Source organism: Notamacropus eugenii, chromosome 2 (assembly GCF_028372415.1).
Source record: "Notamacropus eugenii isolate mMacEug1 chromosome 2, mMacEug1.pri_v2, whole genome shotgun sequence".
Lineage (NCBI taxonomy): Eukaryota > Metazoa > Chordata > Mammalia > Diprotodontia > Macropodidae > Notamacropus > Notamacropus eugenii.
The window spans coordinates 289,303,250-289,318,632 of record NC_092873.1 but is presented as its reverse complement, the minus strand read 5'-3'; positions in this window follow the sequence as shown (position 1 = coordinate 289,318,632).

Genomic DNA, 15,383 nt, shown 5'->3' with positions numbered 1-15,383 from the left:
TTGAGAAGCACCCACAGGTAGGGAGTGTGATTTAGGTGATGAACTAGTGAAGAAGACTAAGAAGGAGGAGTCAGAAAGCTAGAGAGAGAACCAAGAGAGGAAAAATATCAAGAAAACTCAGAGAAAAGGCTGAGAGAAGGTTTAGGAGGAGAGGGGAAAGTTAATGCACATTATAACTCATCTATCCTTGCCTAATCATAGTGGGTAACATCCATTTCCTCCCATAGACGTTCCACAGTAGATCTATACAGCTAGTTGGAGGTGGGCACCAATGAAGTGCTTGGAGTATCCATGCCCATCTCTTGCATGACCAGTCCACCTCCTTTTCCTCAGTGATAGCTATCCCTTATGTCACTCTTACACATAGGTCATAACTGAAAATATGCTGCAGCCTACTTTCGCCCACCATGCCTTTCATGGAACCCAATAGTAAGATGTAATTAATGTAGTGTGGTATTGGTGATTTAAGCAGTGACAAATTATAAGGATGCTACTGTAATAGGCTCCCACAGGCTTAAAAGGAACATTTGTTCTATCTTAATGATGGGTCGTGATAACCATTCTTAGACATTTCTCTTTATATTTTTTAAGTGGTTATCTGCCTTTCATCTGGCATCTGATTATATGGGCCTTGCCTATAACGGGGAAGTTTGCTATCCTACTGTTTGCATCTGAATAGACCTTTACCATCCATCGTTTACCTGTTGCTGAAGAATTTTTTAAAAACCAATCTTGCATTTAAAAAAAATGCAGACACTTCCATTGATCTCTTTGATCATCTACTTCTTCCAAAGACTTTAATACTGAGTGTTTGACTCAAACAGAGTAGAATTGGCAGTAACTGAAAGGTCTGTCACTCAAGAAGCAATTCCCCTTCAGATTGTACTAAAGTATTCTGTTGTTGTTTGGTTGTTTTTCAGCAGCAAGCAAGTCTTGGCAACTCCTACTGGGGTTTTCCTGACAGAGATATGGAGTGGTTTGTCGTTTCCTTCTCCAGTTCATTTATAAGTGAAGAAACTAAGGCAAGTAGGGTTAAGTGACTTGCCCAGGGTCACACAGCTAGTAAATGTTTGAAGCCAGATTTGAACTCATGAGTCTCCCTACTCTAGGCTGGGCACTCTGTCCATTGTGCCACCTAGTTTCCCCTAATGTATTCTATATACTATATACTATATTCTATATACTATATACTATATATTGCCCCTAATGTACTCTATATCTGAGGATTCTACAAATCTTAGTTAATAACCTAGAATAGAAACCTCATTGTCTGGAATAGATTAGGTACAAAACTGTCTGGGAACAAGAGGGTGGATCCAATCATTATGATGGCTCATGGTGATCCCTGTAACTCTGGTTTATTTAATCCTTGTGCACATTTACAGAGGATTTTGCATCTGTTATGTGATTTTCTCACAACAAGCATAACCCTGCAAAGTCGGTAGAACAGTCAGGATCTGTGATTTCATTGGTTTAGGGAGTCCTCCATGAGGAAACATCTGCTACTAATGCAGATCAGCAGTTGTTGGCAGACTACAACTTATGGTCTTAAATTAAATGACTTGCCCAGGATCATACTGTCAAGATATGTCAGAGGTAGCTGAACCTGACTCTGAGGTCCTGGCCCCCCATCCTCACCAATAAGCTCCCCCCAGTGCAAAATTTATTATCCCCATTTTAGAGATGAAGAAACAGGGGGATTGAGTGCTTTGTCCAAGGCCATATGGCTAATTACAATAATAACTCACATCCATATAGCATTTTAAGGTTTGCAAAATGCTTTACATATGTGTTATCTTAATCACAACATTATGAGATGGGTGTTATCATAACCCCACTTTATACATGGGGAAAACTGAGGACAATATGCTGAATTGTGCAGCCTCTGAGAGCGGATTTGAACTCAGGTCTTCTTTATTCCCAGCCCAGTGTTCTTTTCACTGAGTCATCTACCTTCTTAGTAAGTAAGTAGTAGAACTAACACTTATAGAGGCAAGAAAGAGCTTTCACAATGAGGGGGGAAGAAGATGAAGATGAGAAGGAATAAGTGAGCCTTCCTGTTATCGGATTTACCTTCAGGAGGGAATAACATAGACACTCAATTGGGTATGGAAATCTATCTTACCCTACAGGAAAGCGGGGGTCGGAGGGGTGGGGGTGGAGAAAGGGATAAGACAGGGGGGAATAATAGAAGGGACAGCAGATTGGGGGAAGGGATAAATGAAAGCAAACACTTTGGTAGAGGAATAGGTCAAAGGTAAGAATAGAATAAATGGAGGGTGGGACAGGATAGAGGGAAATACAGTAAGTTTTTCACAACATGACTGTTACGGAAGTGTTTTGCTAGACTACACTTCTATAACCTCTATTGAATTACTTGCCTTATCAATGAAGGTGGATGGAGAGGGGGAAAGGGAGAGACTATGGAACTCAAAGTTTCAAAATGAGTGTTAAATAAAATGTTTTTACATGCAACTAGGAAATAAGATTTATAGGCAATGGGGTATAGAAATCTATCTTGCTCTATAGGAAAATAGAAGGGAAGGGGATAAAGGGCAAGGTGATAGAAGGGAGGGCAGATTGGAGGAAAGGGTAATCAAAATACATGTTGTCCTGGGATGGGGGGAGGAGGCAGATAGGGAGAAATTTTGAAATTCAAAATTTTGTGGAAGTGAATGTTGAAAACTGAAAATAAATAAATTTTTTAAAAAAGAACTAACACTTATAGAGTCTTTGCAGCTGTGGACATGTCACATCTGGTCTGAAAGAGCATGATCACAACCCCCCAATTCTCAAGACATGAACCCAGGCTTTCTGACTCCCAAGCCTGCTGTCTCTCCCATTGCATTCAGCTTCCCTAGAAATCCAGAGATGATGCACAACTCTCATGACCCATGACAAATTTTTTCGTTTAGGATTTTAGAAATCATAAGAATAACTTTATATTAGCTGGATTTTAGATTTGTTTCCCTCATTCTGTTTATTTATTCCCAATATGTCCAGTCTTCCACAGAGACACACCTGGAGGAGCATGGTTTGCAAGCACCCAGCTCATCTTTATGAGTCATTGTCTGATTCATCTTCCAAAGCACTTAAACCTCTTGTCTAATAACACTGTCCCTGAGTTCTCAGCTGGTAACTCGGAAGTGGGCCTGCAGCTGTTGCGCATCACTTTTATTGTTTAGTTGTTACAAACACGTCAAGGTTTTTAGTTTGGTCGGGTGGGGGTTTTTGGATTTTTTTTTGGCAGGGTTTAGGAAAGACTTGGAGATCATTAGATTTATAGTAGGAAAGCAGGAGCTAAAGTTACAAGCTAATGGTAGAAAAATTATGTGTGCTCCTGGCTTCCAAATTTCAGTCTAGCACTCTTCTAAATATTCTGCAAAAATCAAGCAGTGACCCCCACCCCCCACCAAGGCATCAACAACATAAGGAGGAGGGATGTGATTTCACAATCTTAAAATATATGTGTATGTATGTATACATGTATGTGTATAGGGAGAGTTGTGTGTACATATACATACATGTGTATATCTACATGTATGCCTGCATGTATATGTGTGTAGACATGCATGTGTGTATATATGTATACACACATACATATAAATAAAGTGAGTAAACCTTATGCTTGACTTGTAAAAGAAGAACACGTGGGGCAATGTCAAACAAGATTCCTTTTGAGTCTTCAGGAAGGGAAATTAAAGTGTGCTAGAAACTCTCACCACTCTTGCCATTTAAAAATGCCACTGGAAATTAAAAAAGTTTTAGCCATGAGGCAGACAGACCAAACACAGGGCGCTCAGGGAACCATTCCTGAGCTGTCAGAATCAAAGGCAATTTGGAGTAATGGCTAAAGGGCTGACCCTGGACTCATGGAAAAGAAAAATAGTAGTAATGGCCAACATAATAAATAAAGGCCATTTACTAAGTGCTTTTACAGTTATCTTATCTGATCCTCACAACAACCCTGGGAGGTAAGTGCTATTATTATTCTCAATTTACAGATGAGGAAACTGAGGCAGGCAGAAGTTAAGTAACTTGCCCAGAATTGAACAGTTGGATTTGAGGCTGGATTTGAACTCAGGTCTGAATACCTCAGTGTTCACACCTCTGATACATATTGACTGTGTGAACCTGAGCAGGAGTCACTTACCTTCTTAGTACTTCAGCTATCTCTCTTAAGACAGGGAGTGGCAGAAAAAACTGAACTGGTGGAGGGAATTCCTCAAGTGCAGTCCTCTGTACTGATGCAAACCAGAAGTCTGGGTTTAAAACTAGAAACTACCATAGTGATCACCTAGCTTCTTTGTGAATGATTGGGTAAGGGAAAGAAATCACTAACCATATCCTACCTTCTCTGCCCAGCTCCTTAAAGTGTTTAATGCAATTATACCAGTCTATGTGCCTCAGAAAGTTTGGGAGTAGAGTGGAGAAGTCGAGACATGACTAAATTGAGTTCCTTCCCCCACCCATCATGCAAAAAGAGGAAGTTAGATCTCTAAGGTGCATTCCTAAATTCTGTGATTCTCTTATCCTAACCTAAGTTCCCTGGGGGCCCTGTTTGATCTCTTTGGACTGGATTTCTTCTCCATCCTTCCTGCTCCATTTTCAAATTATTATATTATAAAAATGTAAAGGTTGGGATCTACTCGAATCAATTCGTCACCTCCCAGAATTTTTAAGCAGACCTAGAACTCTTGCCTTATTAGGGCCTGAGTTTGACAGCTTATCTGAGTTCTTTGTTGACAGTGGGTCCATAGAACAAAGTTTGCCTATTGGCAAACTCAGAGTAATCAATCCTAAATGCATAATTTAACCTGCTTGCTCTAGGGAAGGGTGACAAGAAACTCCATTTGGATTGCCTTTGCAGTGTCAAGGATCTATTGGGGGAAATTTGGGGTGTTCTTTGGTATAGAGACCAAGAAGAAATTTTCCTGGACATCCCAGAGGATCTCCTAAGGCAAAAGGACCCCTGAAGACGTTGTAGTGAGCACCATGTAGAAAAGAACACTTTTGTCTGGATACCAGTTTGAGGGCATTATGGACTGAGGAAATCACGGGAGAACTTTCACCTGGAATAGTTTGGTTTCCCTTCATAAGCATGGGAGGGTGACTTCAGTTGACCCCAGGTCCCTAATCTCTGTGGAGAGAGTCCAGCGTATTTGGAGATCTTTGTAGGGAGTATCTTTCCTTTTGAGATAGAAAACTTGATTGGTTTTTCAAGTTAGTCAACGACTTGAACTTGGTATATGTAGGTCAAGAACAAAAAGCTACCTGCTAGGCGAGGGAGAGAGAGGACAAGGACTCCATCCAGCCCCACTGGCTGCTTAATGGGAGAAAGGAAAGATAGAGGCTCCTGGATTCCTTCAATTTCTATCTAAAATCTCATCTTCTCTAAGAAGCTCTTTCTGTCCTGCTTCATGTTGGCTCCTTCTGTCTATTGTTCACTTCCAATTTATCCTGCATATCTCTTATTTGTAAATAAGTGATTTTGACTGGGAACTCCTTCAGATTAAGGCCTATCTTGTGCTATTTTTTGCCAGGCTTAACACAGTGCCTGGTACTAATTAGGGGTTTATTAAATACCTATTGATTGACTAATGAGGACCAGTAAAAATACAATTGTCTAGAGACTTGTGAAAATGGAGAGAGAGCCGTGTGTGTGTGTGTGTGTGTGTGTGTGTGTGTGTGTGTCCGCTAAACAAGATATCACAGAATGTAATAGAAACAGCAGGAAAAATGGAATATTAAAAGGACTAATAGTTCATAGGAGAAAATATGTAAGAAGGTTGACAGTACTAAACTTAAATATGTGCAAATGCAAAAAATAGGTCATAAGGAAGGTAAACTGAAGATCTTAATGAAAGGAGGGATCAATCAATCAACAAGCATTTATTAAATACATCTTGCTGGCAAACTCAGCTCCTTCTCTCCTGTCTGCCTCCCCCTTCCCTTCCGTTTCCTCTCCAAAGGAAGGTAAATTTGGATGACCAAAAGATGCCCAGTTGATTTGGGTTTTACTGACTAGATTCCTCTCCTCTCCTCCCCTCCCCTCCCTTCCCCTCCCCTCTCCTTTCCCAAAACCTTAAACCGACTGCACTCTGGAGCTCAGACACCATTGGGCCCCTGCCTAAGGACTCTTCTGGACCCTCCTGGCTTAAGAGTGATTATCAATAGTAACTGTTGCTGTTTCCCTCCCAGCCTGATGTCTTTCTTCTTCTTTGCCTCATTAAAGAGGCCATGCCCTAGCTACTTCTTAAACAGTCCAGTTCAATGAATGGGTATTACCTCACCCTGAGTACTTGCATAGACCTTAGCCTAAAGGGATCAAGTTCTCCCATTGCATCCTGGATCATCTCCAGTCACCCTGATGAATATCTGGTCACTGGATTCAGATGGCTCTGGAGGAGAAGTGAGGCTGGTGACCTGCACAGCCCTCCCCCACTCAAAACAAAGTCAAGTGCAAGTCATGTATCATTTCTCTGATGGCATGATCTTCTTTGGCAATGAAGGCTGAACACACAATTATGTACTATGTTGGGCATAGAGAATACAAAGTAAAAAAAAATTAAACACTGTTCTCAAGGAGTTTATATTCTTATGGGGGAAACAGCAAGTACTTACAGAGTATTTACAAAACATTTACAGGACAGATACAAGGTAATCTTGGGGAAGGTAGGGGAAATGCAACAGCCAAGAGGGAACCAGGAAAGACATCATGAAGAAGGTGGTGCTTGACATGACTATAGTGAAAATGTATTCAGTAGGAATGTGTATGTAGATCCTATATAGAATTGTATGCCCTCTTGGGGAGGGAGGGGGGTTGTGAGGGGTAGGTAAGGAGAAAAGAAAAATCTAAGTTTTATGGTAGTGATTGTAGAACATTAAAAATAAATAAAATGAATTAAAAAAAAGGTGATGCTTGAGTCTCAGTCAGTCAACAAGCATTTATTTCATTTCTTGCTGTGTGTCAGACACTGTACTGGGAATGCAAATAGTCTTAGCTCTCAGGAAGTATACATTCTAATTGGGGAAAATAACAGGTAAATTACCAAGGACCTAGAAGCTATATGCAGAGTAGATGAAGGTAATCTGGAAGGGGGGAAGCAAGACCAGCTGATTTGAGCTGAGTCTTAAAAGAAGCTAGGAACCTGGGGAGCAGAGTATTTCAGGCAGATGGGGACAACAAGTGAAAAGGCATGGGTACTGAAGATGGAACACCTTGGTCAAGGAACAGCAAGTCGCCCAACTTAGCTTGTTTGTAGAGTGTGGAGGGGAGTGAAGTATAAGAAAGCTGTAAAAAGTAGGTACAGGCCAGGTCATAAAGAGTTTTAAATGCCCCAAAGAGGAATTCACATTTGCATTTTATCTTTGAGACAATAGGGAGCCATTGGAGTTCATTGAACTAGGCTGTGACATAGAAAAAATCTCCTCAGTAGATGAGTGGAGAATGAATTGGAGGAGGAAGGGACTTGAGGCAGCGATAACAGGTGGCTGGGAGGATATAGGATATAGGGAGGATATAGGATATAGTGATATGGAAGTTTGAAGGCAAGAGTTCTATTTTTAATAGGTTGAATCTGAGATAACTAAGGGACACCCAGTTCAAAATGTCCAAGAGGCAGATGGAGATGCATGACTGTCCAAAGCCAAGGTGTTGCAGTTTGATCTTTATCATCTGTACAAAGATGACCACTATTTCTGGGAGTGGATGGCCTGGATTTAGGGATATGACTGATGGACTAGGGAAGAAACCATAAGACTTCTGTTTGAATGTCTAGGATGTTGATGATGGATGAGTGTCAAGAAAATCAAATTACTCAGCTCTTGTTTTGATTCAGTTTTCTCAGCCAAGAATGATCTTTGTACCAGGAAAAAGAACAAAGCTCATCAATGGAGAATTGAACCCTGAGATAAATGAAGATAAATAAGAGAATTTAGCTGTTCTCAGCTCAAATCTTATCAGATCAATTTCATCTCCTTTTTTTCAATGAGCTCTGTGTATTGATCATTAAGGGGAGATAAGTAAGCATAGTATACTCAGGATTCGGTAAAGTATTTGACAAAGGTCCCTTATATTGTCCTTGTGACCAAGATGGATAAATATGGACTAGATCATAACACAGTTAGGTGGATTTCAATTTGTCTAAATCCAAGGACAATTAACTAATAAATCTATGTCTACTTTAAGGAAAGGAGAATCTATCCTCAGCCCTGTGCTGTTCAACATTTTTATCAGTGACTTGGATAAATACAAAGAGTTAGAGTTAGGGGTCTGATGGATTTGACATTAGATCCCATTCTTATCAAACTAGAAGATGATCCAAAGATGAGAAATGTAGTCAATATCCTTATCAAAATATCAGTGTGATGTGGCTGTCCCTTTTGTTCTCAGAACCTTCACAGTCCTGTGGGAAAGGATATATATTCTCGTTTAGGAATGCTCAAGATCCAAAAATATTAGCTTACTTTTCTTCCAGAGATCAGATCTCAGCCTTTTTTTGTATCCCTTATCAAGGAAGATCCCCAATTCATCCCCACAACAGCTCCTAAATCCTTGGAATGGCCCCAGTGACTTGAAAGGATGGGGTTTGGGGCTGTTAAATAGAGACTTTTCATTTTGCTTTTCTGCCTGCTACTTCTACTAGGCTTTCATATTGCCAGAATCATTATGCTAGCATAGGAATTCAATCCATACCTAAACAGGAATCCCCAACATAACATCCTGACAAGAGTCAATTATTCCTCCTCTCCCCATCTCAAAGCTTCTTTTCCTTCTTTAGTCTGTTATTAAAGGTAATATCATCCACTACATCCTAACCCCCAGGGCTGGATTTTCAATCTTGCCATTTGAAATTATTCATACAGGTCAAACTCAGACCCCAAAGAGGACACACGTTCCTCTTTTAGCTTTCATCAGAGGGCTTCCCTCAAAGCAATCTCATTAGTATTCTGGTCAGACAGGAAACCTCTTTTTCAAAGCAGAGGTGGAGGGAAATACAGCTCCAAGTGCTATAAATAGTGTATTTTATAAAAACATATGAAAATAGTTGAGAAATGGAAAAAGGGTAGGGGGTGGGAGGTTTCTATGGTAACTCAACTGTCACTCTTTCTCCAGAGAGAGAGGTTGGGGAAGTAACATAGTAAATAAGACAAAGGAATACAGGAAGCTGAAATGACATGTGATCACAAATCTGATGCTATAGCTCAGCAAATAAACCAGTTTAAATCAAATATTCAGATTGGAAGGTGTGAGGCTGGCCTTTGGGAAGTAAAAAGTGCTGGTGGTGATTAGATATGCAGGGAAAATTAACTGCCTTCTGTCAGCCATGTTTTCAGTTTCCCAATGATAGGAATGTATGAACACATGAAATATGCTATCCTCCACCTAGATCCCAAGACCCAAGTACTATGTCCTTCCAAGAATTTTACGGAAAACATCTCCTTGTTCTTTTGGTAGCCACAACTGACTAGTTACCCAAGCCACAAAATTGATGGATAAAACTTTTCCCACCCTTAAAATGGAATAAAAGCAGGTTTAAGAAAAAGATTTTAACCAGTTATTACCTCAGGGATTCCAAGGAGGAGGCAAAGGAAGACAGTGATAAAAAAAACACTGAACTTGGAATTAGGATACCTGGATTTGAATTTCATCTTTGTAACTTACTGTTTATATAATGTTGGGCAAATCACCAAGACTCTCTTTTCTCTTTTGTAAGATGAAAGGATTGTATTCTATAGTGCCTAACTTCCCTTTTAGCTCCAAATTTATGAACATATGATCCTCTGTGGGTTTGAGTTGGACTTAGAGATTTGGGATTTCCTCGCTTGTCATTATCAAGGTTAATCTAAAGGTGACTCTCTATGCATAGCTGTGGAGGTATAGTGTTGTTCATCTTTCATTCTTGAAGAGGGCCAATGACATCACAAGGGTGACTTGTGCATGAATTGGATGTAAGTGAGGCAGAGCTGTGCAAAGTCGTTACATACACACATATATGAGCATACATATGTGTATCATTGTTGGTGTATGCCTACTTTTTTACATTTGGAAATTAATGTAAATTGAGAGACATTGATCTGAGCCTATCAATTTATTAGTTGGGCTAGTAGTAGCCAATAAATTGGGTCAATGGCCTCTCTTAATGGCTAAAGACCCTGAGGTAGAGTTCATTAGCCTTAACAGAGTTTTAGAGAGCACAGACTTAAAGACAATATGATTGGTTACAGAGTAGACAACATTGTGGGGCTGGGGACAACATGACTGGTTATTTTAAAGAAAGTAGGCTAATGCATATGGGGCTAGTGACCACCCCTCTTTGATAATTAAGGAATGTTCATTGTTTTATAGGCTCTATCAGCATTTTGCAGGCCTTGTTAGCAGAGCTCACTTCCTGATGCCTTGAAGAATTTGTTAGGGAGATAAGAATTCTACAAGGACAAGCAAAGATGGACAATATACTTTTTGGGGATGGTAACAAGTTAACTTGTAACTTTAACTCAGAGGAAAAGCTGAGTCAAGGACAGAGACTTGAAAATTATACAAAATGGGGCAGTAATTCAGAATACAGTCAATTACAGAAAAGAATCAATTATTAAATAGTACAAAATAATTTTAATTTCTCAACCCCCCTCCCCACTTGATCAATGGAAGATCTGTCTCTGATGGATCACTTTTCTATAAGCTAATTCTACAAGATTTTTAACATCATCATTACCAGTAGGGCACACTAACATAAACTTTTCCAGTGCAAATTCAGAATAGGCTTTAACACAGTAACTAATGCAAAGTCTAAAAAGAATGATAAGACAGAGGGAAACAAGGGCCCATTCATCAAGGGTGAGTAAACAGATGGTTTCCCTTCAACCAAGAAGAAAGATGCCAGTAGGGTGACCCCATCTGGAATGGATTGTTGTGTCTCTGCTGCAATTTGTTATGTTGGCCTGTCACAAATTTCCCTGGCAATTCAATATAAGAACAACACGACTGATTGATCATAGCACAAGCCACAGTAAGAATATCTAAAACCATGGACTAATTTTAGAGGGGAGATTTATGTATCATCAAGGTAACTAAGAAAAATCAGCAGACACTGTAAACAAAAAACCAAAATAATGCAATAATGATCATTAACATCCAGTATCCTTGTATCTTTGTAACTCACTCCCAAAGTCTATTTAATCAACACATTTCATCTTAGATCCCAAATGTCCCATGTAGTTATCAGGTCCTTGAAAACATCTTCTCCTGGACATTCTGGAATATGCTTAATTCTCAGGACAACTCTGAATGGGGTTCGTCAGTAGATTTGCTTCTCTGGTTCCAAGTCACTTGTAGAGATTCTTAGATGTTTCTGCTAAAAAATTCTTTTGCAAAATTGATCTCAATACAATTTAGTACAGCCTCTTAAATTTTACTTCTCCAATAAGTAATTCATGTGATGAAAATTAGCTCAAACCTTGTGGTTCTGATCTTCTTAACAATAAAGCCATAAGAGGAATATAAAAATAGGAACCCCTGGCACACTTCAGGCAGCAAGATGGTGGAGTGAATAGAGTGCCATCTCTGGAGTCAGGAAGATTCATCTTCGTGAGTTCAAATCTAATCTCAGACATTTACAAGTTCCAGGTTAGTGTGGGACTCTGAGCAAGTCACTTAACCCTGTTTACCCTTGTTTCCTCATCTGTAAAATGAGCTGGAGAAGAAAATGGCTAACCACTCCAGGATCTTTGCCAAGAAAACTCCAAATGGGATCACAAAGGGTCAGTTGGACATGACTGAACAATAACAAAGAGTACACTTGAAACTTCAGAGAATTTAAATTTTTACATACCCCTTGCTGTTTCGGTCTTTAGCTAAACCGTTTATCTGATGTAAGCACTGCCTACAACAGGCTGAAGTATCTTAAAAAAAAACTATGGGGATTTGACTTGTAAAATGAGTCCTTGTGGTTAAAGAACTAATATTTACCAAAGTAAAGGTGTAAATTAAGGTTAAGAGTGCCCTTCTAAATTGCCATTGACTTCATTAGCATTCCATTTCTGAAAACTAGCATTCATTTATTTCATTCATTAATTCAGACTAAAATTTCACCGAGGGAAAAAAACATCAATTTTACCACTTATGACTATACTATGAGGTAAGTTAGCAAATTGTTATGTTGATATATTTTATATAATCATCTGATCTTGTTGCTTTCTCAAAATTTTCCACGAAAAATTTTTCCACTCCAGCTAATTCCACTCCAGTCAATTCCCCCCTTAGAAGTATCGAAGCTGTTAACAATCTAATCTTATGCTTGAACACATACATGCCAACACTCTTTTAAAGTAGATGACTTCTTCACCTAAGTTCAGTGGCTACACAAATAATTTTACTTAAAAGATTCTAACTTTACTCCAATTGTAACAAAAGAGCTGGGATGGGGTATGCAAATATACTAAATAATTAATTCCAAATTGTATCCAGAGAACAGTGTATATCAAATGAGTTTTACTTCAGGAAATGTTCTACAGACAGGTAGTAACCCCAAATTAAATAATAATCCTAAGTAAAATTGGATTTCCCTTTGAGGTAAATTAGCTCTCCTCTAAGATAACTGATCATATCGAAATTCTTTTCCTTAAAACAAAACAGAAGATGTTTCTGCTTTTAACCTTACTCATTAATTGATTTATATCTTGATCCCACAAACTCCTGCATCATTGTCTAATTATTCTCACATCATTTTTAGGTATTTCAAAGACCTTACCTTGTACACGAACTATTAACGGGCAGATAACAAGCCCAAGTACACATCTACTTAGTTGTCTAGGATATGGAAACAACTATAATTTCAGATTGAAAACAGTAAGATCTTATATACTTGCATCCTATAGCAGTACAGAAGTGCTAGATTTTAACAGCAAGATCCATTACATTTTTAAAAATTAAAGCTTAACCTGCCCTGGTTAAAGAGATTTGCTATGAAAGGAAGATGAAGGCACATGGTTATAACAGCGTCAATACTGGTCCTCTAGGTCTAGGCCTAAGGGCACAGAATGACTCAACACATGTATAACAGGATAAAGCATTTTGCTTGATTTCAGGTAAGAGTCATATAGGCAGCCAATTGTATGAAAGCCAGACTCAGAAGAAGTCAGGTGGGAAAATTACTTGTATGGGAAACTAAATCAAGAGGGTCCTCACGGAGTCTTCCCAAGGTCACTTTCCCTCCCCATTCTCCAGGGACACATATTCACCAATAGCAGTTCACAGATATCATTCCCATTAAGCTGCTGGCATTGTTTTGGAAGTGCTGAAACACTGGTTCCGCGGTACAAACATACCTGAAAATTAAACTCAAAAAGAAAATTTACAGTCCCAAAAGGTCTTGCCTTAAAAAGCAAAGTATCATTAATCATTGCTTAGGACTGGATACAGTTATTATTACTCATATCATCGCAATAGGTCAGGTAGCAATGACAGTTTATCAGCACACACACACACACACACATACACAAGATTTCATCCTTTATTGGGTTTAAACTTATCCTGGTGTAAAAAGCAATCCTTAGAAATCAATAAAATAATTACATTCTATAATATTTTAGATAACGAATAGGATCATTCACATACACATACACAATCCCTCAGAAAGCACCTGCAATAATCTCCAGACTAACAGATATCCACCTGTTAGATATCGTATATTAATCCCTTAAGCAAAATTAAATCCATAAGACTGGAGTCTGTTAAGATTAAGTTGGCTTATATGCTTTTACAGGAATAAATTCATAATTTTCACAATCACAAATAATTATATAAAACATTTCTGTACTATAAACAAAAACTTTTAAATTCTCCCCCCTCTGTCAAAGAATTTTTGTAATCTCATTCACAAATTCTTTCATGAGCCTGATAAGATTTTATGACCCTGCTCAAGCAGATGGTCCTAAGGAACCTGGCAAGTTTGCAAATATGGAGATTCTTATATGATCTTTCTCTGTTTGCCTTTTCCACAAAGTAAGTCATTATTATTCTTCCCTTTTAAAATAAAATCAGTTAAATGCTTTATAAGTCACATTGTGACAATAGCTTCTAATAACTTAATTGATTATTTCTCAGAATCTGAATCAAAAGGAAGTACTCCAATAACACAATCTTTATTATTCCTTAAACAATAGAATTTACAATACAAGAAAATTTAAAAACACAATAATAACATTCACAAAATCTTCAATTGGACGTGAAATAAGACTTATTACCAGTCAAATGGAATTAATTCAGTCAAAAACATTTTCAAATTATCTTACATAGAAAATAATTCATTCTGTCATCAGTAGCTTTTAAATTCACAATTCTCATGGTTTGGAAAGACATTAGTACAAAGCGCATTTCATTAAACCCAACCAGTAAAAAGGTAACACATACATGGGCTAAACCTGGGGAGGAGGGGAAATGGGGAGGTAGATGTTACTATATATCCCTTGAGACTGAGAAACAGAGGTGGCAGGAAGTGGTAAGCTCTGACTAATTATCCTAATAGGAAGATATATCTTGTTGTAAATGAAATCATATAATACAAATGAATCTCACATCAAAATCACTAGTAAATACATACAAGGCCCTACCAGCTTAATTGTTAGGTCAGCTCAAACCATGCTAGGCTAAATATTATTAGTCATAATATTCTAGGTAGAGAAACTGGTAAGATCTTAGGACTCTGTATTTCACAGATGAGGAAATCTTAAAGAGATTTTTGCTATGCAAATTTACACTAAAATTATCATTATCTCTTGTATTTTTAAATAAAGTTTTCAAACATTTTTACATCATTCTTTTGACAATAATTAACCCAAAAGAATCCAGATTAAAAGAGAATTTACTTTTCTGATTATAGTTCTAATATAATGAATTATCAAATTTGTATTAGGCGCTACCTTTATCCACATTACACGTTAGTAAACTGAGGTAAAGCAACTTGTTTTACTATCATACTGCTAACAAATTTCCTGAGACCAAAATATAACTCAGGTTTCCCTGGTTCATGCATTCCCCCAACATTTCAACTTCATGCCAAATAGTAAATTCTGACATCATAATTGTCCTAATAGGAGAAACACATTCTGCCTAAAACAGAACCAAAATAAAGTCAATCACACCTGGATCCACTTCTACATAAGGTATTATACAGGAAGGGCAACGAAGTGGTGTAGTGGATAGGGTACCAGGTCTGGGGTCAGGAGGACTTGAGTTCAAATCAGGCGTCAAACACTAACTAGCTGTGTGACCCTGGGCAAATCACTTAACCTTGCTTGCCTCAGTTTCTTTGTCTGTAAAATGAACTGGCTAAGGAAATGGTAAACTACTCCAGTATTTTTTGCCAAGAAAACCCCAAATT